The sequence below is a fragment of the Ictalurus punctatus genome, chromosome 10 (assembly GCF_001660625.3).
Source record: "Ictalurus punctatus breed USDA103 chromosome 10, Coco_2.0, whole genome shotgun sequence".
Classification (NCBI taxonomy): domain Eukaryota; kingdom Metazoa; phylum Chordata; class Actinopteri; order Siluriformes; family Ictaluridae; genus Ictalurus; species Ictalurus punctatus.
In genome coordinates this window covers 10,174,462-10,200,000 of record NC_030425.2, presented here as the reverse complement: position 1 = coordinate 10,200,000, position 25,539 = coordinate 10,174,462, and the positions used below count along the sequence as shown (strand labels likewise).

General features: G+C 37.0%; 1 protein-coding gene across 2 annotated transcripts in view; it reads right to left on the bottom strand.

Moving 5' to 3' along the window:
* Positions 1-25,539, bottom strand: part of tbl1xr1a (TBL1X/Y related 1a) — a 72,400-nt gene that overhangs the window by 24,835 nt on the left and 22,026 nt on the right. The window contains exon 2 of one of the 2 annotated variants that reach the window (XM_017478364.3): positions 12,769-12,834. The exons of the other annotated variant lie outside the window; for it this stretch is intronic. The gene's annotated coding sequence lies outside the window, so the exon portion shown is untranslated. The remainder of the gene's footprint in view (positions 1-12,768; positions 12,835-25,539) is intronic. 2 annotated transcript variants of the gene reach the window in all.

Sequence of the window (25,539 nt, the reverse complement as noted above, 5' to 3'; positions counted from 1 at the left end):
AATGTGGCTCGGCACTGTTAATCGGATTCGATGGGGTGGCGCCCCAAATATGGTGACACACAGGTTGGGGTGGCTGCCTATGACACTAATGGACTAACCTGCCCGGGTAAGCATGCAAATACAGCATATAAAGAAAATTAAACATGATTTAATCTGAACAGCTTAAGCAACTCGAACCATTTTCCCCAACCTCTTGCACACAGTGGAGCATTTTGGATATAAAGATAAGTTTGTGCTCGTGCATCACTGCCGTGCTTCCATGCTACACAATCTCTACTTTGTAAAGTTTGCAGATTACAATCTTCTTCACAGAATTTAATATAAAATGCTCCGATGCCTTAGAGGACTTGGCTCGCACACTTTTTTCTGTTGTCAATTGACGATTACGCCTCCGTCTGAAGGTCATGCTGGGGATAAAAGGTAACGCTGACAAACAGTAAACTGAAGAAATTAATTTTCGTTGACTCTGGATATTCTCCTAAAGCTAGCAGCGTTGCATTATGTGCGTTTGACGTCATTTGTCATCGACTGTGAAATGGCTTATACTTCCGTTTAGTAAAATACGCTAGTGTTCAATTTGAGATTATGCTACCCTTCTAAAATTCACACACTAGACGGTAGACAGTGCATGGTGTAGGTGTATAGTGTGTAACTTGGGACACAATTTGGTCTGTACTCTCTGATGTGTATTTTCAGAACAGAAGTTACATAATGATTAAAAGTGTCCAGTTCCGTGCGCAGACTGACTAATGAGATTCGTTGACGATTTTATCAATTAGTTGTTGCAGCTCTACAACAAATACCACTGCGAAAAACAATTTCGTGCAATTGCAATTTCTCCAATTCAAGTTTTCCATAAAAAATATTTTAAATGCTGCAGCAAAATCAAACATTTTTGGCTGCAACACCCACAAAATTCTGTAGAGACTGATTATATTATTGAATAACAAAAAAACAAATATTTGTTGCAGCTGTTGCCATTTATAAACCACATTTAAGCTGATTAATCGATTCTTTACTGAATAATCAACTATTGTAGCCCTAACAAACTAGCAATCACTAACTTTCCTAATACTACTACAACTAACTTTATTTTTATCCATTGAAATTTACCCCACCACTTTTTATCCATTTAAATTGCCCCCCCCACCCCCAACACACACAGGCTCAGAGTACTCATTGGAAAATGAATGGTGTGGTTTCCTCAAGAGAGAAAAACACCTAAAATGAAATGACTGAGGGAGTGAGTGAGTGAACGACCACAGCGTTTGGGCTCAATAGACTCTTGTCTCAAGCAGAGGGGCCTGTAGAGAGATAGGTTGGGATAAAAGCCACTTCCTTCATATGAGCAGCTCCCAAAGAAACTCTCGGCCTCTCTAAGGCTTCTTTGTGAAGCTGCACCTGCTGAATAGACGACATGTTCTGACTCCCTGGTTTTCACATTAATAGAGTTGTAACAATTTCATGTCAAAAGCAAAAATATATGTCTCACCATCTATGTTTTTAGCAGGTAGTTAATCTATTTAGTGAATTTTGGATTTATTTGTAACACACTGTACTGAGAGTGAGTATGTTTGCTTTAGACTTGACATGTCCACACGGAAAAAAGAAATAGACATTATAGGAAAAAAAAATTGCAGTAGGACAGATGGGCTCGTATTTTCACACGCATGAGTTGTGTGTCTCACAGAGCCGCTGTGGGTAAAATTAAAGTATATCTGTTCTAGGAAATGTGTGAAACACAGGATTAAAAAAAAAAAAAACCTCAGACACACCTTTTGGTGTGAACTGGCATTTATGGTACATGATGTCACTACTTAACTATTCAGGTACCGTCAACATTAATAGCCAGTAGCATTTACTCAATTTACTGGGACAAGAAACATCTGGAAGGTTGATATTAACGGTTTATGTTGAGTGATGATGACGACGACGACAAGTGTTGCAACTGACCTCAATTGAAATGTGTTGCTTTTGACATACGAAAACAAATTCTAATAGATATATGATTGAATCTTCTTTACACGATCCAACACTGCCATGACACCCAGTGACATTTACTCTGATTATATTACAGTTATTACCAGCCAGCCTTTACTAATTTTACACAGGAGCTAAGTAATTTAACATAAGAGTACACTAGCACAAGTGATCGCTCACAAATATCACAAAAGAGCAATCCTTTTCTCCTCAATACAACAGCTATGAGACAACTAATGTATGAATCTGAACAGATCTGTGTAGGTGTTTTTAAGTCCCCATGAAAACACAATTGAAGTTTCATGGTTTTTAGTATGACTATGTTAGCCTTAAGGTTATCTATAATAAGCTAGTGTGCTCCAAAAACAACGACAAAATTTGCATTTGTAAGATACATGCATTCAAATTTACACTCTCTCTCTCAACAATTTTGATGACATCATTCTGCACTGAATCTGAAGTGTCCCGCCCTCAACATTATAAGTATCACTGTGACGAAGTTGCTGTTGTTGAGCGAGAGAAATTATATCAGCAAGCATGGGTCGTAAATGTGTCTTTGGCTGAGTGTTTTATTCAGTTTTCCAACTGTAAGTTGGTTAAGAAGGAAATAGCTTGAATTCAATATCTTTGACGAAGGAGGTATCTGTGCCAGTTCACCGCTTTGTGACAGGCATTTAACCCGGCTTTACCTGGGCTATGAGGTATGCTCAACGCTACTGGTTATTTACAAAAGGGGGAGGAGCCACTGTACATGACTTCCTGTTTCAGTGGAAATTACACCAACACGTCGAATAATCCAGAGCGTTTCAAGATACTTCACAGGACTTTAACAGACACCTCCTGGAATCCTCGCCCCCTTCTCCCCATCTCACATGCTTTCTGTCACAATAAATGGAGAATGTTTTGAGTTCATTAACATGAAGCTGTATTTGTAAGAGATGCACCCTGAAATATTTATAATGAAAATGGTCAAAGACGGCACTTTTCAGAACTTTTTTCAGAACATTAGATTGTTGTAAAATGATTACATTGAAAATGCTCTATGTTGTTTTTTTCTCTTTTGATTACTGCTTTCTGCACATTACAATTACAATCCACCATCCAGTTGAGGTTTTACAATCGTCAACTCCAGCAAGTAGTTTCTGACTGCACAGCTATTATTACTATTATCATCATCATCACCATCATCCCCTACTTTCCTTAAAAACAGTGGAAACATTTGCTTTCCTGACTTTTTTTAGGCTAGCAGTGTTGGATGATAAAAACGATTAAATAATTTAATGCTAAATCGTGAACAGGGGACAATCGATATCACTTTGCGAACACACACACACACACACACACACACACACACACACATTACAGCACTGTTGCTAGAGAGCAGACGTGTTTTTATTTGAAATATATTTGTGAGGCCCAGTCCACACAAGCACAGCTAGGCCATTTCTCACTCGACTCACTGAACTTTTGGAATCATACTAAAAATGATACTGTCCACAGCAAAACATGAAAATGACAGAAAACAGCTGGCTGTGTATGCACACTTTGTGTCTGACCCTTGACCTTCCTGTCATTTCCTCCATTTACATGATTTGTTTTGACACGGAAGTCACAGCGGAGTGTGAAAAGATAAACGAAACTGGCACCGTGACACCCACTGGATTGCAACAATAGATCGTCGCTTGTGTACTATAGCAAGCAGTCCATCATGACATTAAAACAGAGAATTACATAAGAGCATAAAATGGAAACATCTTGAAATTGTGATCAATCAAACGTCAGTGTTTTCAAAAGGCTAGGCTTCTCCATACTAGGACAAAAACATCATTTTCAGATTAAACATAAATTTCAGGGGGTGTTCTTTGTTTTACCAACAAAAAGAAGAAATAATTTGCTCATGTTGGTGTGGAATAGGTTGAAGGCTTCTGGTCAGGCATTTTGGTTATTTTTTTCATGATTTTGTTTTCGTTTCAGCAGCTAAGGACACTGGACAAGTTCATTTTTAACTTTTTTTTAAATCTGTATTTTTAAATTATTTTTATACAAACAATATAAACAACCACAAATCATCAGGAATATCCACATTTTTCTGAGATGCGCTGGTTTGTATTTAACACAGTAGTTACACTTCCATGCTTTCTGTCCTGCTGAGAAACAGCAACATTCACATGTCACAAATACCAGAAAATACGTACTTGTGAAATGGTAAATGACATCAGCGTGGCCCATTCATATAAAATCTTCTCATAAATGCTGAACTCGACCCCATTTGAAGGTAGCAAATGATAACTGGGACGACAAACAGCAGCAGGACGAAGAGGTCAAATAAATTTGAGAGACTTCAGTATGCCAAGAAAAAAATATTTTCCATAATTGTGCTTTAGAATTTATACATCTTGTAAAAAATAAAAATAACTGCTTGAGCATGTATTGAGTTACAACCACAAACCACTTCATTCAAGAACTGAATGAAAGGTCTTCTTCCCAGAGTACTCTCCACTGGATATTTGCAGAAAAAAAACAAGGAGGTGAAAATCTAATTCATACAAAAACATTCAGTAGCTCACTGAAGTCTGAAAACAATGGAGGTTATACATTGTCGTCACTTTCCCGCCGGAACACGCCCCCTCGGCTGGAACGAGTAGCAAAACATCCAGCAAAATGGCTGGTTTTAAAAGGGGAAGCTGCGAAAATGCTAGTAAAACTTATGATTATCAGCTTAAATTAAAGGCAGTTGGACTCGACAGTGACCCTTACAACTTGCCCAAGAACCTGTGGTCCATGGACATTGGCATGTGGCCAGAAATCGGTTTCCCCCACATATATATGGACCTAATTTTAAGCAAAGCCTGAAGGCAAACAAAAGCCTTGATGCTTGGTCATACTTCAAGGCAGGATTTGTTGAAGAAATGAACGTGACAAGAACACGAATAAACAATCTGGTTGTATGTGGACAGGTATGTACAAATATGTTTATTTTATTATCATTTTAACTGGTAAACCGTAAGCTAGCTAGTCCTAATTTGTTTGTATCCAAGACTACTTCCATTTACTAACATTACATATTTATGAAGGTAAAACATTCAGAGGATGAATGAACCCCCGTTATTCTTCAATGGAAATACTGTGTTTTAAAAGAAATATGTAGCAAATTATTCATCCTTGTACAACATGAATACCACATGCCAAAAGAACTTACACTGCTCGACTTAGTAAAAAAGGACTGAATGGTTTTTTCGCACTCTGTAAAAAGATATCTCTGAACTCTTGTTGAATCTGTTAGCACAGTCAATCACACAACAGCTTTTTTCCCATTTTACATGCGCTTTTTCTGTGTTTTCTCAGAATTCACGCTGTACACTGATGCTGCCGCTCAGCCTTTTTGCCACTCAGCGGGCGCGATCACGGCGAGGTCCGGCTACCATGACGTCACATGCATACCCTCTATAACCATCATAAACAAATCTATGAGGACTGATTAACCACACCCACATACTAACAAGCTGTTTTTCACATCTATTAATCCATTTACCAAGTTGGAATCAGATAAATTTTATTTTACAGAGAGAACATACTTATTTGCTGTTTGAGATGGTTCCACAGTGCACATAATTAAAGGAGAGAAATAGCTAAATATCTTTGACTGAGAGGTGTGTAGGGCTGAAAATGTCCTATTAAAAATCCTTTCATTCAGTGGTCAGAAGTCCAGTAACAAAAAAATGGAAACAAACCTGTGTCAACTGCACCAACCTCACTCAAGCATGGGGAACATGGAGCTGGTGTTCGATAAATTATTAGATGAACCTATAAACACAATTAGTTTTAAATGTTTTGCATATCTACTCTTTCTGTTCGTCAGCCTAAACATCATTGCATCTCATCTAAAAACAAAAAAAAACAAAAGGCAGCCTGCAACCCAAAATACATGGCATATTTGATTCACTTCTTGCAGTTGACTCGAAAAACTGTCACCAATCAAACCGCTAGCGTTTGCATGGAAACGGACCTCGTTCACACGCTCCGATGTTTTCTTCTGCACAAGATGCGCGCTCACCTAGGCAAACACACCACACCAAGAGGGAAACCATATGAGGGTTCGATTGGATTGGTCTAAACACTGCATATGTGAAAATACATTTAGATTTCATTCAGCTGTGGCACTGCTGTCGGGCTGTTCACGATTGGGGCTTGAAGGGTCAGCTCCAGAGATCCATTTTAAGATTTATTTTTAACTAAAGGGTTTCATTAGAATTCACTATTAAACAATGTAGACCAGCAGCCATAGACAAAGCACAATAACACTAGATGGATGGCTTTAATGTGTGTCCAATTACCTAAAGCTAAAATATTGCTGCAAGCAGCGATTAATGGTGCCAAGCACTTTCTGGCTCCATACCTACGTGACAGAGTAAGATCAGATTACACCATTGGGGAAAATACGTGCTTATTACCAAGAGGATATACTACATTTGATGGCAACAGGGTAAGCTGTTGCTGAGATATTGCCTCATTTCTTGTTTTTAATAGTCCTCCCAAGTTGCAAATGAACTTAGTTTGTTTGTTAACATCATGTTGCTAAACATATGTGCCAAATCTGATGTCAGTACATAACAGCATTACTGAGAAATGGCCTTACTTCCTGTTTGGCGACTTCTGTCAAATTCTTTTCCTCGTTTTAGACAAACTTTGTAGGAGTAGCAGTAACAAAACAGTTTTTGGAAGATTCAAAAGTCAGAAAATCCAGTATGGCAGAAATCAACATGACTGTATTCCGTATGACCTAAAGAATCAGAGAAATTTTAAATTGTGCTTCTACAAATGTTCAATGTGTCCAACATTGAAGCTATAGTGCGTGAGCGTGGTACTCCAAAATTGCTGTGTAGGTATCCGAGACTGACCCCCATTCTCTATGCCAAATTTCTCAGGCTGACACAGACTCGCACGTAGTACAAGAATAATAAGGAAATGCCTGTTTTTCACTCAGCAACTAACAGCTCTATGAAACGAGCTTGTGCGGGTCTAGTTGTTATGTCTAAGCACTGTGTGATTGTGTATTGTGCTGTTCCCTTCCCCCACCGGTATCGCTGTACAGTGAGGTGTTCGTTACCAACCACCACTGCACCTGCTCTAGACAGCTCCACTTCCTCAGGAGGAATCACACATACGCACACACCAACTCACATATTGAAAGGTTACATCAGACACAAAGAGGCCCCATGAGTCAGCCTGATCAGTTCAGGGCGTGATCATGCTGCACAAACATGAAGGTGACTCTTTTATAGCTATTAGCATCAAATCACTCAAATCTAGATTCAGAATTCACTGATTCAAACATCTGTGAACATCCTCACTTCACAAAGGTTAGTGATCAACTTTCTGCCAACGGTCAAATCTATACAAAGCATTTTCATAATTGCCATATGGTTTAATGCTTTGTGACCAAAGAGAACTGCATATTAGGAAAAGCACATGATGCCTCACTGTAAAACCTGGCAGTGGATTAGTGATTCTTCTGTGCTGTTTTGTGACAAGCTCATTAGCTCTTGAGAAAAATGATGGCATTATAACTTCTGCTAAGTGCCAGGATATTTCAGCCTGGATACTTCTGCCAGGAGGTTCTGACTTGGACATAGATTGAGCTTTCTAAAAGGTTTTGTAATGACCATCTCAGTCTCTTAGGTCTGAATTTTAGAAGGAAGTTCCCACAAACCTAAGAATGTTTAGCTACCAAGTTACGTTAGATACTAATGTTAGTTCATTTGAAATATCTTTATATAATGACAACTAGCTAGCGTTACTGGCTATCGTAATTTAAATGTCAACTAGCTAGCGTTTCTGGCTATCGTAATTTAAATGTCAACTAGCTAGCATTACTGCCTATCGTAATTTAATTCAGTACATGAATATCTGTGAAAGTTAGCTAGGTTAGCATTTTCTTTAGGTGGAAAATAGGCTACATTTGTTATATCTTTGTTATATAGTGTTCTCACTAACGTTAACATCCACAAGCATTACAAAAAAAAAAAAAAGATTATTCTTGTTGAAGTTTACCTTATCGATGGCTTGTATTTTGCTTATCTGAGTCGATATTTGTAACTGCCATCCAGAGTTTACAGTACAGAGTAATAGTTGATTGATTAGTTTGGAAATGAGCATCTGTCACACACCAATCTCACAAAAAAAATGTTCATCCAAACACTGACTGGTGATTACCTTTCTGTCTGAGATCAAGCCATTTCTGTGTTTAATTTTTTTTCCATAGAACTCTCATCGTTGTTTTTACATTCATTCTGATATGTCACCTAAAGGCCTTTTTACATTTGTTCAGCTTAATGTGCTCTGCAAAAACAGGTGCTGAACCCAAGCCTTTCTGTGGTAGGGAAAACCCTGATTAGCAGCACTGAGTCTCTTCCTGTAATGTCTAACGTGGTTAGAGACATTCGTGGAGAGATCGTGATCCACTTCTCCGTTTTAGTTCCTTTACAAAGTTAAGCTGTTTTCACATACGTCTTTTTCTGATGAAAACCACTGGTAAAAGCAGTTTTTCATATATAGAAAAATGTGATTATTTGTGGATGAAAAACAAACAATAAATCAAGGCCACAATGCGACCCTGAGTCTTGATCAATCAATTCTATTATTTAGAAAATAATTCCACATGTATTTCAACACTTATTCTTCCTATGTGTACAAGTTGAGGCAATCCATATACAGCATATTTTCATTACATCATGTTACTTGGTGAAATGAATAGAGTGAATAGAATGAGTAGTCCAATAAGTGTCGCAAGCTTTCTTTCACAAATATTAAAGGTCGGCCGATTGATCGGTTTTGCAGATTAATCAGCACCGATAATGGATTGCTGGAACTATCTGCAAAAATCCACAGTAATAGTTTTTCCTGGTTGAGGCTGAGAAGGGTACGCTGTCAATATACAGTACGAGAGCGGCCTCTAGAGGGCAAAATAAAAACGATCACTGACTAATTTTGTTGTGTTATTTGAAGTGTTTTTTTTTTTATTCATTTCGGACATCTCTATTTTTTTTTTTTTCTTATTTGGAGTGTGACTTTCCAGTTCAGGTTGGATGTATATCTTTTATTTACTTTAATATGTATTAATAGTTAATATATTAATATTTATTTAATTTAAAAAAAAAAGGTAGAGCACATTTTCATGGTACAGTCAGAACTTTATATTTGTAATAAAATTCAGCAATATTTTACTTTGTGTTATGTTAATCGGTTATTGGCATCTGTAAAATCCACAACCGATTGACCTCTAACAAATACAATAAGGATAATGGACAAAAACAACATGGGGGAACGTAAAATAACTTAAAATTTCCTTTGAATAAATTTCAAATCCCCAACCACCACCACCCCCAGAAACCAGACAGCACCTAAGCCTTCTGAAAACCTATGGAAATTTTTAAACCGCTGTTTTGTGGTTAAAAGAAGAAAAAAAAAATTCTTCTAGTTATTACTACATAATCCACCAAGCAGTTCCAACAGCATTCTAACTGACTCCTGCTTGTTGTTGTTCTTACTATTCACACTTCAAAATTTAATCACCAATCATTTTGAGCACGCTGGAGACTGTTGTGGCGTCTGGACCTGCTTGCAGGCTGAACTGGTCTTGAATGACACAGATGACCACAATTGGCACTTATTGTGATAGGAGGTTCTGGGTAAGACCATGAGTATTAATTAAGCTGTGCACAAACTGACATGTCACTAGCTGAGGCTAAACAGTGATGTCAGTATGTGTATTTCACTTCCCCTAAGTCAACCATGACTTTTGAAACCTGTTGAGCCACTGCTGCTATTCTGAAGCATGAAACGTGCAAAGATGCCGCACAGTTACGGAAATATTTGCGGTGTGACAAAGAAAACCATAGTGCTCTAAATCCAAACCTATTTATATAAACTGAGACTATGCCAGACCTCTCAATCCTGAACAGGAATCATGAGTAGGGAGGGGAATGGGGAAAATACAAAACACAGTAAACAGTTACTAAAACCCACAGTGCATTTTTGATATAGCCCTTTTACAAACCACTTGTCTGTTGTATAAACTGTGAATGTTTAACATTTTCATTGTTGATCTGCTGCTTTTTGGTCAGAAAAAGTAACTTTTTTCTCTTTGGAATGAAAACCAGGTGTGACTTCTTGTCTAGAGAAGTCTAGAATTTCTTGGCTAGAAATTAGCTCCATTCAACATACATTGTTAGATTTAATTTCACATTAAAGAACTCAAAACATTCTCCATTAACTTTGACACAAAGTGGGGTGCAGGATCAGCACAACTTTAAAGCAGGAAAATCGAGTCGAAGCGTAAGCGCTGGTCAAAAATGACTAATGAGAGATAAAAAAGGGGGTGGGGCTTCCAGGAGGTGTTAGTTAATATAATTAATGCCATTTTAATAGTGCTCTGACAGTCAGCCTGGTGTAATTAACAATAACTAGCCTTAAACTGTTACTTTAAGTGTTGTAGAGCTGCAACAACTAATCGATAAAATCAATAATAATCGATTATGAAAATCATTGTCAACGAACCTCATTATCGATTAGTTTTATTCATTATATTAATTCTGTTCCGAAAACACACATCGGAGAGCAAATACAAAAGTTGTGAACCAAATGGCGTACTATACACTTACACTATGCATTATGTACGCTACCATTTAGTGCAGTGTTTCTCAACCGGGTGTCCACAGACCTGTAGTGGTCAGTGGAGTAATTGCAGGGGTCCGTAGGAAAGATTTAAAAAATTTTAAATACATTTTTTTTAAATGTATCAAAACATATTTAAATGAGATGTTTTAAAACGAATCAAACTGGTTATTCGTGTACATTCACAAATATCACGCTGAAATATCAACGAGCTGACGATCGTTCATTGATGAATTTATTTAAAATTTATTTACAAATGAAATGATAATTCGCAAAAACATAAAAAAAATCAATTAAATAATTTTTTTAAAAGGTGTCGCATTGATGGATAAAATAAACAAAAGATAATTCAGAGTCAAATTAAATATCACACCAACAATAAAATGTAAAAAATAAAATCTTTAAAATGTTTTGATTCAATTTTAAATGTCCAATGTTAACATTATTAATGTTAAATATTAATAAAAAATAAAGTAACATATATAGAAATGACTGTTTAAATATATAGCCTATAATGTTGTGGAGTGAGGGAGTCCTTGTGGATTGTTCGAAAAATACTAGTTATGATCGAGTGACTGAGGAAGAACATGTGTGACCCAAGTCCTTTAAGGCAGGGGTGCATTTTATATTAAACACCGCAGAGAAGATAAAACTTGATAAAGCAGAGTTTGTGTAGCACTGAAGCACGACAGTGATGCACGAGCACAAACCTATGTTTGTGTCCAAAATGCTCCACTGTGTGCAAGGGGTTGGGGAAACTGGTGCAATCCGCTTAAGATGTTTAGTTTACGTTTATTGTCATTATATGCTGAATTTGCATGCTTTTATTGTAACTTCTGTCGTTTATTATAACGGGAGCTATCTGTAAGTAACAAGGCCGTGTTGCTCCTCACTCGCAGTGGGAGCGCAAGTAAGATCTGTAAAGTCTAATTAAAACACTATGATCAAAAGTAAAACAATATGCCTAAAAGCAGTGAGTAACAGAAACCATAAGGTGCTGTGAAAGAGTTTTCATTATTAATTTAGGACTGTAGTTTAATTCAGTGCTTTTTATGCATCTATCAAAAGTAATGCATAAATACTATTATACATTAGTTTATATTCTATATATATATATATATATATATATATATATATATATATATATATATATATATATATATATATATATATGCATTATTTTTTATGGATGGAAAAAAAGCCTTAAATTAAACTACAGTGCTAAATGAATAATATATATTCTGCTATGTGTCTGTGTGTATCGGGTTCTTTTCAGTCTTATATAATTAGACAAACAGTTGTGTAAAGTTTTAGTCTGAAGATTATATTTGTAACACTCAGTTTGTGGATTTTATTTAAAAAAAAAAAAAAAAAAAAAAAAAAAAAAGGTCCTGAAAGTTTGTCCCACACACATCTGATTAATCGATTAGTGAAAAATAATCGGCCAACTAATCAATTATAAAAATAATTGTTAGATGCAGCTCTGAAGTGTGAACTTTTTTTTTTTATTAAGATGTCCTCCATTTAACAAAACTACTTTCTGTAATATTAGCTGCTAATATGTATAAGATTTACCACTACTCCTTGTTAATTGTTGTAATGCTGTAGTACTACATTAATATCACATTGCTGATATCTGATCCTATCGAATTACCTGAATGCACAGTGGAACGCTGCCACACCTCAGCAAATCACACTGGTTGTGAGCACTTCCCAAATAATACAGTTCAAAATGTCTTCGCTCTTGGGCTAGAAAGCCAGAATCACCATATTTAAGCTTGTAAGACAGCTGATGTACAGAAAAGCACTAGTTTTCCCATCATCTACTGTAGCAAACACTTAAGCTGTAATCCTCACTGTAAAGCACTGTTACTATGACAACAGCTCTGAACTGATATCTTGATAAAAGAGATAACAGCAATGCAGCAAATAAGGTTTTAGTACTGAAACGCACAGCTGATCTTTTTTTTAGATTTCACAGTCCGGTTATGCAGGAGTGCTGCTGCTGTTCTTCGTGCTTTAGTGCTGGTCTCTAGGCTGATGCATGACTGGTTTGATTCTGACCTTAAACACACACGTCTTCTGAGGCTAGTTAAAGTGCTTATCTGGGCTTACCATGTGATCAGGTCCTGTCAGGATGTCAGGCTTTAACCTCAGCCTTCTGCGTGGAGTCTCTCCAGTCTAGAAATAATACAAAAAGCCCCGTCAAATAGTGCTGTCTATACAAACACAGGCATGAGGAAGTAACAGTTAAATATTGTTATAATATAGACTTGGCATCGCAAATCTCTAGAGAAAAATATTTACAATTGATACTGATGTTAAACTGGTGAAGCCCATTAACTACTGTGCTCATATTTAGAAATGTTAACAAAATATGATAAAAGAAATTACATCTTCACATTGAGTACTTACAAAAGAAGAGAAATAATCCAATTTGGAGAGGATGTGTGCCTTAAAAATGAACCTATATGTAACCTTTTGTGTATTCAGAAAACAGAACGTTCTTGCATGAGCAGGGCTTTACGGTAACAATTTTTTTAGGAGCACTTGTGCTACTAATTACAAAAATTTAGGAGCACAGTCAAAAAATTTAAGAGGACGGTTGAAGTGAAAAAAAATTATAATTTTAAAAAAAAAAAAAGAGATGGTAACTTAAGGCATGAGCAAACCTGAGCTTGACAATTATGACAGAATTTAGGAACACGGTGTGAGCCATGACAAATTCATTTACCTTCTGATAAACAGAACTTTATATTTTCACTCCGCCTGACGCCGCTGTGTCTACACGAGCAGGCTACAGTCACATAATGGCTTCTTGTACACATGAGGTGATGAAAAGCTTTGCAAAGTAACTGTTGTGCATTTTGGACTTCCTGTAGTTTTTATTCCGATTGTATTATACAGCTTCACTCGCACCGGTGCGCCAAAATATTTTTCACAGTCGCCCAAAGTACTTTTCAGTTGCAAAAGCGCGAGTGAAACGGTCACACTGTGGAGCCCTGGTGAGCTCAATCCAACTTCAATATTAATACAGAAGAGAGAAGACAAGTGCTGCCTCAGAACATCAGCGACCCGTTATACTGGCATCCTGATTAATATCTGGAATTGCTTCTCTAACATGCACAACATTCTTCAGTAGTAGGCTAGTGTAACATCTGCCGGTATTTCTCTACACTTTTCTGAAATTATTTTTCAGGTGGATTTAATATGTACAGTTTTAAAACCCCACCTTAATGTTTCAGGTTCCTTTTTATTGATTTCACCCACAGTAACGTTTTATCATCACTGTCTAGTTTAATTTTATAGTATAAGATCAAGCTAGAGAGCGATAAGGAAAATGTTACTGTGGGAGAATAAATAAAAAGGAACCTGACACATTAACCTGTCGAAAATGATGGATTTGACTCCGATCATGGGGAAGTAATATTATTACTTATTAATATTATTACCTCCCCATGATCAGAGTAAAATCCTCCATCTTCGAGGGCCAATTCACTTTGTTTGCACCCTACATAGGATATAAAATAATGGGGCTGAAAGCTCTACCTAGTGCCCTCATGAATAAGTGAACAAAGATTTAAATTTTCAGCTTCTTATGTTTCACGTCATCTGGTAGAACTCTTGAGTTTGCACTAGGTGTAACGGGTGTAATTAAATGATTTGCAGTGCTGCGTCAATTTAAAAGGGAACGACTGAAATGAATCAAGGCAACAATTTAAAAATCGGTTATTATTGAAAACAGACATAACTGGTGTGTAAAAAAGAACTGGTGTGAAAAAACTGACGTGTGATTAAGCTAACAAGGTGATTCGCCCAACTCTGACAGTCCTTCTCTACCACATCATCATCATCATCCTTGATTAACATTAGGCCCAGATTCTGAAGAAAGCTGGTCACATATTGATCTGAGGCTACTAATCAAATTAAATCATATATCAGTCATTTCAGTGGTCTCATCAATTACCGAATTGTTGCCTTAAAAATCTGAATTTCACTCAAGATTAAAGTTTTGGCTCTCTCGCTATATTTCCAGTAGTGGATGACCACTGAGGGACCATTTGCTGCTCTTTAATTTCAACAATCATTACAGTCATATTATGAGTCAAGTTCCATTAAAACAAACTTACTGTTTCTCGCGCTTACTTTGACCGCAGGGCAGAAATGCCACATGCATTTTTCAGTCTGTAAAACAGGATTTTGCAGTTTTTTTGTGACTAACCCTAACCCGGGCAAAAATGCTTGATTTTGCACGTGAATCGAAGAGGGCTTTGAATGGATGGATTTAATGAGCGTTGTGTTGACTTCACGTGACGCATCTTGGCTGAAAATCTGCTGTAACTTTGAAAAATTGCAAGCTCCTCAGAATATTGCACCGTTTCCTTGATTTTGCATGAATTTCTGCAATTGCAAAATCCTGGAAGTACTGACTTAAACATAAGATATGCCTGGTTTTATTTAAAAATCGGTGATTTTAATTGTACTACTGGTCGGTCACCGCCTGATAACGTCTGGAGAGCCACTCGGTCGGGATACGGATCGTCGTGTGAGCTGCACTGGAGAAGTGATATTTCTCCTCAAAGCATGATGAGAGCAAAGTCTGCTGTAAACAAGTTCCTTGTTCGGACAAGTTGATTGTATGTTTTAAGTTTTACGCTTGAGGTAATGAGGTACTGTGCTTTTTATGACTTGTAATCTATTGCTGTTTATGTTTTAGCAAATCATTAAACTAAACTGGTGCAGTGCTAAAGAAATTCACTGTTACATCACTACTACAGGAGGCGCACACCCACTATCAGGACATTTCAGGACCATACATGATTAACCATTCAGACATTACAACACCACCGAGTTAATTTGACAGGTGCTGAGTAGTCTATAAAACTCCACACTATCCTCCAGTCCAGTATAATAACTCACGTCGTCTGAAAAGAAAACGTCATGCCAAGTTGAAAAATAATTTTCTGCATGCTCCAGCCTCCGTGTCGCTTTATTGACGGATCTGTCTTTTGTCCTGTACTGAAACAGCTGTTGCAAAGCTCAGAATAAACGCTCCTTCATGAACATGAATGCTGCAGTAAAGACAGAACATATCACAAACACAAACTGCTACTCCCTCTCTCATCTTTGGTTTCAGGCTATCCCAGGTTACGGCATATTCTTCCCACGCCCATGACACTTTCAGCAACCAGTCTGGCCTTTACTGGACCTCGACTCGCACCCTTTTAACAGCTCAGTTAGCGGAAGAATGGAACGGTTTTACTCGGTCATCCGAGACCAGCGGGAAAAGCAAACTGTAGCTCAGGAAAGGTGCAAATGAGTAGAACTGTAATTATATCATACATCACTTAAACAAAGCTGTAGTCGTTACAGTCTTCAGGAAGAAATTGCAGAAATGGGCCATTTGAGTGTTGGATAACCAACGCTGATAAATGAAACACGTTCTTTTGCATTGATTAAAACCAATCGCTGTGTTCCTCTGTGAAAAGGGAAAATAAAGCTGACAGAAAGAATAAAATGTGCTGTTCCTGGGAGAAGCGTTTTACTTTACAGAGCAGTACCCATGTTGAGAATCTTGAGAACTATATGCAAAAAAAGCACAACAAACATTGAATTCTCAAATCTGTGAGGCTGTTATTCAAATCACACGTTCATATTAATGTGCTCTATTTAACACTATCATTTCTATACTAATAATCTAATCTAAGCTAATTATTATAATCTAAGCTTAACAACATTATCTTCGCCTTAAATCAATGAATTAATACCATGTTATTTAACAACATAAAATAGTCTATATCCATGGACGTTTTCTTTAAGGTAACATTTATTTAATAGTCAGTACCTCCAGGATTTTGTGATTTTGCCGATCGCAGATGCAAAACCGAGTAAAGCCACAATATTGGGCCAAAACGCATGACGTGACATCAAAAAGACAATCTTCAATCTTGAAACACTAAAATAAATAAATAAAAAACTGCACGAAATCCTGTACGGACTGATTATTTATGGAATGAGTCTCCAGTGTGAGCACTTTATAAATCATCAGAGGCAGAGTTTCTGTCTTAGCTGATAACATAGCTGGAACTTGAGCAGATGTTTATGTAACTATAAAACAGATAAAAGTATGTGTCGTCATTATTCAATAAATTAAAAATTGTGATGGATGGCAAATCGTGTGCTATGAGAGGAATAAAACACCCAATTTCTGGGTGGTAACAGAACCACACCACCAACAACTTGACCAAGCGTTAAAATTTTTCTCAACAATCAATTTCCCACTGTATTCTAAAGTATAATGCAACAACATTAAGGTAGAACTGAATAAAATACATTCTACTAACAAATGAGCTCACTAGCCTTTAACATTCACCCTATTTGACAAGGTGAGACTCGTTTTAACCTTCGCTCATAGCAAAAACTTAGACAAACACCACCTCATCTGCATACCATTTACATTTAATTAAGAATCACAGTGACTTTCAGGTGTTTTTTTTTAATAATTACTGTACATTTACATTTATTTGCCAAAGACAAGCGATTAAAACAGATAAATGAGCTGTTGAGGGTTAAGGGTCGTGCTCAGGGGCTTGAATATTCGTCTTTGGCATTTGACGCAGAACTAGGAAAGGGGCAATATGACAACAAAAAAAGATTATCACAAAGCCATTTTTACGATACACAATATGTATCACAGTATATAGTCGATTCTCTTAAAAAAGAATTCTCAGCAATAGGGGGAAAAATTGTCCGAGGTCCACAAAAAAGTAGACATACAAAAAGCATTTATTTTTTGATCAAAATATATATATATTTTTTAAAAATTATATAGTTTTATAATATAAAATATTATAATGTCTAAAATACAGTTATATGCTTATACAGTATGATTATAATACCCATTTTATAATTATTCTTGACCTTTTTTTTTTTAATTTTACAGATTTACAAAATTTACAGCTGCTTCAAATCTGTAATTATTTAAAAGAAAAAAATAAATAAACCGATATCACGATATAGCAACGTGTACTGTGACATAATTTATCACAATGTCAATATTATATCATAAATGCCCAGCCGTACTCATTCTTTAAAAATAAGTCGTAACTGCTACCAAATGTTCACATAAAAACACACGTGGAGCCAGTGTACACAGTCCCGTTCTCTCTAACGTTAAAGAAAAACATTACTCACGATTCAGGCAGTTAAGTATTGTGTGTACTGAACATAAATTATTACCTGCACGTGTCTGTCTAAACAACGGTTTAGGATAACAATCTGGATAGATCATGCTAGCCTTTATTTATTTATTTAATTTTTTTTATTTTTTTTTTTTGGGGGGGGGGGGGGTGGGCTACAGTGCTAGTGTTAGCTCGTTGTTTTGCATATTATATATATATATATATATATATATATATATATATATATATATATATATATATATATATATATATATATATATATATATATGTGTGTGTGTGTGTGTGTGTGTGTGCAAAGCAGAGGATGAAACCTTTATGACGGGTTACAATAGTAGATTAACATGCTGTCCAAATAATCATAAAAAAAAAAATGTAAAGTTAGTGAATAAAACGAAAGAAGAATTGGAAGAACAGGACGAAGCACTAGTTGCAGCATAGAGTTTACTGCAGTGTATTAAAGCACTCCAAATTTACAACTTTGTATTACCAAAATCTCCTGCATGACATGTTTGTCACTCTTACTAAATCTATTCAATCAGTGTTCAAAAATTCTACACCTGACCCCACCTTCAGACCCCCGTGAACACCGGTAATTACACCACACTGGAATGTGCAGAGGAAATTTCAAGCTCAAGTCGAATCACACATCACAGTAATTAATCCTTTGTTTACTGAGAAACTGGGCCATTTGGATTAGTTCGGGGTAGCTGCTGGCAGTTGGAAAGAGATGAGACTAAAATAGACTGATGTTTACAGAGTCAGCTCACAGTATCCCATTGTTTCAGCCTCAGAGCGGCGGGTGTGTTGATATGCATGAGGAAAAGAGAGGAAATATGGATAGCCTAAATAAAATTCCAGGCCATATCGCTGTGTGAGAATCGACAAAATGATTTAATGCAATACTGGGCTTGCGATATGTAGGAGTAGAACGGTCAGACGGTCTTAACAGTCAGATGTGATGTGCTCGAATAAAGAACTCAAGGCTGATTGATTTCAAACTCTTGATATGCATTTCCCTGACCAGTCAGCCATTTAAAGAAAAAAAAGAAAAAAAATTCCCCAAACTCGAGACAACATTCATTTAATACTGTGCAAAAGTTTAAGGCCAGCTAATGAAATATTTATGTGCCTCCTTTATAATGTACAAACGAGCCTGTGTATGTTTTTACCAAGGAGTCATTTTCTAATGATTCAGTATAATTAAAGTAAAGCTTAATATATTTAATCACCATTCATCATATAATCCCATTTTGTCCAAATACCTAACCACAGCATGATCGTTTTAACCCGCCATACCACTGCGTGTGAGACCCACCAAATCTCCTCGTTCATCGGGTGCTGCTCTGTGCTGTGAGTATACTATTCTTATATATTAAACTCAAGCGTAAATAGGCTAAGCAAGGAGATTTGACCAGAACTCTGTCACTTAAAATAGTCCTTCTCTATGTTATATGTCTACATGTTATAACAGCTAAAAAGAAAGCCACAATAATCTGTCAGAGCAGAGGTCTATCCATCTTGATGGATAACCCCTATGGCCTGAATCCCAGAACGTAAACAGGCACACTATAACCAATAAGAGGACAGTTTACTCACATGTGACTTGCATAATCACATTTTGGTATGCTTTGAAATGTTCCCTTGTGAAAGCAAACCAAGCCAAGGAGAAAACCCAACGTTATAACAATTTAAGTTCCAGTTTCGGAACTAAGCACAGATCTACAGGTCTGAAAAGGCGCTTATGGCACTTTTCCACTGCCCGGTATGACTCGACTCGCTTTTTTGGGGGATTTCCACTGTGGATAGTACCTGGTACTTTTTTAGTACCACCTTGGACAAGGTTCCAAGCGAGCGGAGCGGATACAAAATGTGAGTCACGCACTGAGAAAGTAGGGAATTCTCCTTAACGAGTGGTTCTGTATTGTGCTTGAATAAAATGTGTCATTTAATACATACTGTGTGTATGGTAATATTCTATTAATTGAAAATTATTTATCATTCATCTCTTTACAGATAAAATTACAATAAAAGGTTTCTGTCTTAGATTTTAACATCTCACTTGTTACCAATTTTCAAGCTGAATCTAACGGTCATATAAAAGCACTACGTAGGTCGTAGAACGCCGTTGTTTTACATCCTTAACAGGGTGCATGTTTGGTGAACAGGAAAGGTGTTTGTAGTATGGCCTGACCGAGTATTTGTACAGGGCTTTGATAAAACAACATTATTCCTGCGTGAAGGCGAGTGGAAGACGGCACCCACATTGAGGCAGCACTAAACTGCAGTGGAAAAGCAAGCTCAGAATAGTAAAACGAGCCGAGTTGAGCCGTATCGTGCAGTGGAAAAGTGGCTTTAGATTATGTGCAGTGTCCATCAAACAAGTACCTGTGTCTGAGCTGTTACTACAGGAATAATAACGTATTAGATCGAGCATATTAATATTAACTTTTCGTTCTCATTACAGCCATGCTGTTATATGAAATTAATGCGCACCTTCTGAACAATCAGATTCGAGCATCCAGCCTCACTGTGGGATAAGTAGAGTCTAAAACATGTGAAGTCTTTGATCGAGCTCATTTTCATGTTAAATTTTAACAATACACAAATAAGACCTGTGCTATAAAGTCCTCTGGTGAGTAGTTCAATATGTAGTGTGATGTGGTTGTAGTATTTTATTTGTGTATTTCTCTCACACTAAGTAATGATAACTGACAAATGATAACTGACAAAACAAGGGGTTTGATAATAAATGAGTGGTAGGGAGAGAGTGGGTTGAATTGTCCAGATGCACTTGCTAAAATTATCCCTAATCCTCTTCCATTTGCTGGCCATCAGATTTTAAAATTGTCTCAATGCCCCGTCTGAAATTCTCTGTAGGAGGTTGCTTGGCAGTGCATGCGCTGCTCGGGAGCCTCAGAGTTCACAGGGCCACTTCCGGTAAATCTCTTACGAAACTAAATTCCAAGCCCACGGAAATCTTTTTGACCCTGGTGACTGGAAAAAGTCCAGTGAAAGTTCTTGCATACACGGGCTACGTTTGAAATGATGTACTGTGGCAGTACATACTGCATACGATTCAGTACCTACTGCTCGGCCACTGATGCAGTACATACTGATCAGAATGAGTGTGAAGCGTGAATACAAACCGTACCTACTACATCCGCCATGCTGACATTGTCATGTGACTCATAACTTAAAAAGCGCTGATGCGCTGCCTTCTGCCATTTTTGATTCTGAGGTTGACAGGAAATAGAGGTCTTAAATTTTGGAGCATGAACTATGAAATATGCGATGACGGACAGTGTTAGCATACCCTATGCAAAAACAGCCACTGAAACTGGGACCATTTAAATACAATCTTGGACGCTTTCCCATGCTGGGCCATGCTGTTTTAAAAAATAATCTACACCAGGGTAGTGCAATATGTTACCACCAACAAAGTGTGTTGTTAATGAATGAAACATTGCTTTTTTTTTAACTTGTTACTTGTGAAACAAGTTACTTCCTGTTACCACTTACGTTATAGCAGCTGTAAACAGTTGCACCCTCTCTGGCATCTCAAGAGCAAACCAAAACCAAACAAAAACAGCTTGTCACCTTAACAAAGAAACTTCTAAGATTGTTACACTGCTATTTGTATTTGAAGCAAAATCAGCCACTATATTTTGCTAAATAAATAAATAAATAAATAAATGAAAATAATTCAAGAGCAAAAAAAAAAAAAAAAGCGTATTGTTTATTTTTTCCCTTTTTTCAGTGCGTGCCAGAATTTCTATGAGCTACCAGTGCATATAGTTGTAGTTGTTCAACAGATATGACCTATGACAACAACACAGACAGACATTTCTTTTACCAACTCTATTTTAGTATACAGGGTGTCCCCAAAAGTCTCCATAGATAGGGGAATATGTTTCCCAGCACCACGTCGGTTGTCATCGTCAGTGGATGTTCCTGGACGTCCAACTTCTCGGTCGGTCCGCAACACTTCCAGTTTTTTTTAATTTGTTAGTAAGGTTTGTAGCAGTGTCATGTGTGATGTGCTCGCCATGTTTCCTGTTAAAGTCCATCACAACCTTATGACAGCTTCCTGATCCGGCCATGAGAATGATTTCAATATGTTCTCCTTTTGTTAAAGGCGTTCTTAAAGGCTATCTGAAAAAAAGATATATAATATAAACATAAAAGTATGAAAAATGTTGGAAGACATTTTGCTAAAAAGTGTTAATTTTGTATGGAGACTTGTAATATGTACACTGTCCAATATGGCAAGTTTTCTTTAAGACTGATCTTGATAAACATCAGTGCCTACTCTTTTTAAATGCTAACTAATGCGTTTCCTGCAACGCAGGACTGCTAAATTTTAGCAAACCTCAGAGTGTAAAACTCCACTTCTAGGATCTGCCTTCTCGAATAATATGACATCATTCTTCACCAACCAGAGCTAAAAAAATAAAAAGCTTGTTATTAATTAATGAAGGTAGTAGAGGCAGTATCAGATAACCCACAGAGGACTGTATTACCTGGGTTAATATCAAGTGTTAGGAGTGTGTGTGTGTGTGTGTGTGTGTGCGCGTGTGTGTGGTTACAGGAATACAAATACACGTTAACTAAATGAAATCTATGGCATCGCAACACAGTAATGGAGGCAACAGAGCGTGGATCAGAAATTCAGATATATTTCAGGATTTTTAAAAAATACTGTTTTGTTACTCGAGATATTTGGTACTGTTAGTGTTTTCATCAATGGTATTATCCTGTAATACCGGCGTCATGATGTAGCATGGCTACATAAAGCACAGTGTATACAGAAAGCTGCAAACCAAGAATAGAAACTTGCAGACATATCAAACAGGCCAATCGAAATTCAGGGCTGTGTGGCTGCACATTACACGCTTGTCTGCACAAATTATTATTTTTTTTGCTCGGATCACATGTGTATCTTGACAGTACTTATTCGTAACCACAAGTGAGCCATATTTATCTTTAATGTTAACGTACCCCGAAAAACACAACACATGCCCACATCAATTTCTTGGGCAACTTTTTTATTATTATTTTTTATAAATACTACTCGGTTTTGGTAAATTCCTTTCACGTTGCTTGAATCAATTCACTAAATATCAACTAAATCCCCAATTTCCCATCCTTCCACTGAACAATCATTGATATTGCGGTCCTCTATTGTTATACTGCCGTGTTGCGGTCACCGCATGATGCTGACGACAACAGGGATAAACACATTAACGTGCGTTGGGGGAGGGGAAAAAACACTAATTCTATCTGAGCGTTCTCATTCACACTGCATGACCACATATCGGATATGTATCCAATTTAAAGGGTGTCCCCAAAAGTCTCCATATACAGGGGGAGATTAACACGTTTAAGCAAAAAGTCTTCCAAAATGGCTTAGTTTATTTATTTATAAATTTTATTTCTTTTTCCCCCAGATAGCCTTTAAGAACGCCGTTGACAAAAGAAGAACGTACTGAAAATCATTCTCATGACTGGATCGGGAAGCTGGCGCAAAGTTGCGATAGAATAACAGGAAACATGGCGAGCACACCACACATGACACGGTTACCAAACTGGCTCATAGTTTCTCAATAGTTCATTATTAACAGAATTCAAAAAAACTGGAAGTGTTGCAGACCAACCGAGAAGTTGGACAACCACTGAACAAACATGGTGCCCGATATATGGAGATCTTTGGGACACCCTGTAGGAGCACATAGGAAAGGGGTTCAGGTGTGATTTGAAAAGATTGGCTTTTGTGTCGAGACAGTCTGGAAAAATCATTTTAAAAATCTGATGTGCATCACATTAAGGCACAAAATCAGACCTGTCACTTTAATCTGATAATGTTGACATAGTCCAGTTTGAATCAATCTATTACATCAAATCAGATCCAAAATTAAACACCATAGTCATTTCCAAATTACACTGCATGTTCTTTCTCATGTAAAAACTAAAAGGAAAAAAAGATGTTTTTAAAAAAAAAAGGTGTTTGCTAGAGGCACAACAAAGCATTCACCCTATTGTCCAGAGATTGCGAGTTTGAATCCCAATAATGAAGTCCAATAGAGCTAAACTGGCCATGCTCTTGGGTTAGGGGTTACACTTTCGCTTCCCTGTCAATCACAGCGACAATGGCCATCATCAAAGGTGTCCATGAGCTCATATATAAGCGGAAGAGGGTAGATCGCCCTTTTCTCTGAGTGTGTTACACTGCCCTGTGATGTAGCATGAACAGCAATAGTGTTTCTCAAAATTTTAACTAATTGGTTGTATAATTTCATTTCCATACTGACTTCACTGAACTCACGAGGAAAAAAAAAGAAAGAAAAAAAACAATTAAGTAAATAATAATGCAGTTACGGCTACAGATATGAAGAGTATATACAGTATATTTACATGTGCCACAAAATCTATAAATAAACCCACAACCAAATAATCTGATATAATATATACTGTTTGAACAGGGCTAATATAAAAATGAAGCAAACCTTTGAAGGAAACCTACTGGATTAGTTTATGATTCTCTATTATAAGCTACTCACAAGCTTTCTTTCTTACGAATATCACTGGTCATATCTGAAAATAGAGTTCCTCGGGTTAGTGTAGCAACACTGACGTCAGAATTGACGAATCATCAGAACAGCAGCAGTCCCAGTAGTGAAGGAAGAATTCACAACATGAGGTTTCTCTGAAAATGATACTTATTAATGAACAGTACTGCTTGTTTACATGGATATAAACTAGCCCAATACTGTAACAAATGAACAATTTTTCCACAAAATTACCCTGCCCGTGACGTTATAAATGAACGTGATCTGCTGTGACGCAGCATTATGAGGAGAGAATGTTCAAAATGAGCGGTAATATTCTCTTACACAACTGGCCAACAGTTTACACTGATGATCATTATTTCTGAGCTAACTATCAAGAACAATTTTGCTTTAATCACAGTGATGTTTTGTGATGAGACAAATGACGCACACTAGATTTCACTGTTAGCTACACTGCTAGCCAACATTGTAAGTATCCATTGAAGGCTCGTGGTGCATTCGACTAACGGTCATAACTCGTAATTCCTCATCTCTGACTAGAAAAATAAAAAGCCTCTCACTTCAAAATTCCTACTCGCAAACTCTGGATGGTCATCTCAACTATGAGTTCAGCAAGTGACATCCAGTCAAAATGGCTGCTCACAGCATGAACAGCAAACAAAGTAGCACCTCCGATCTTTAAATGAGTTATACTCTGTGTGTGTGTGTGTGTGTGTGTGTGTGTGTGTGTCTGTTTATATATATATATATATATATATATATATATACACACACACACACACACACACATTTTATATATAGAACATATTACACATACACACACATACATACATACATACATACATATATATACACATATGCGCAAGTATTCACATTAGAGAAATCTATATACACATATGCGCTTGTTAAATCTGTAACATTGGCTATATAGTTTGATATTTTGAGAAGGTAAATATACATCACGCAATACAGTTAGCTGGATACTTGTTTTGCTAACAAATAAACACGAAGGCATCAATGCTTTTTCCCTGCTTTGTAGTTCGGATGCACAGATGCAAGGAAAATGCCAAGCTCCAACCTCCCACTTCCAAGGCAAATCAAATGCAGCATTATGCTCA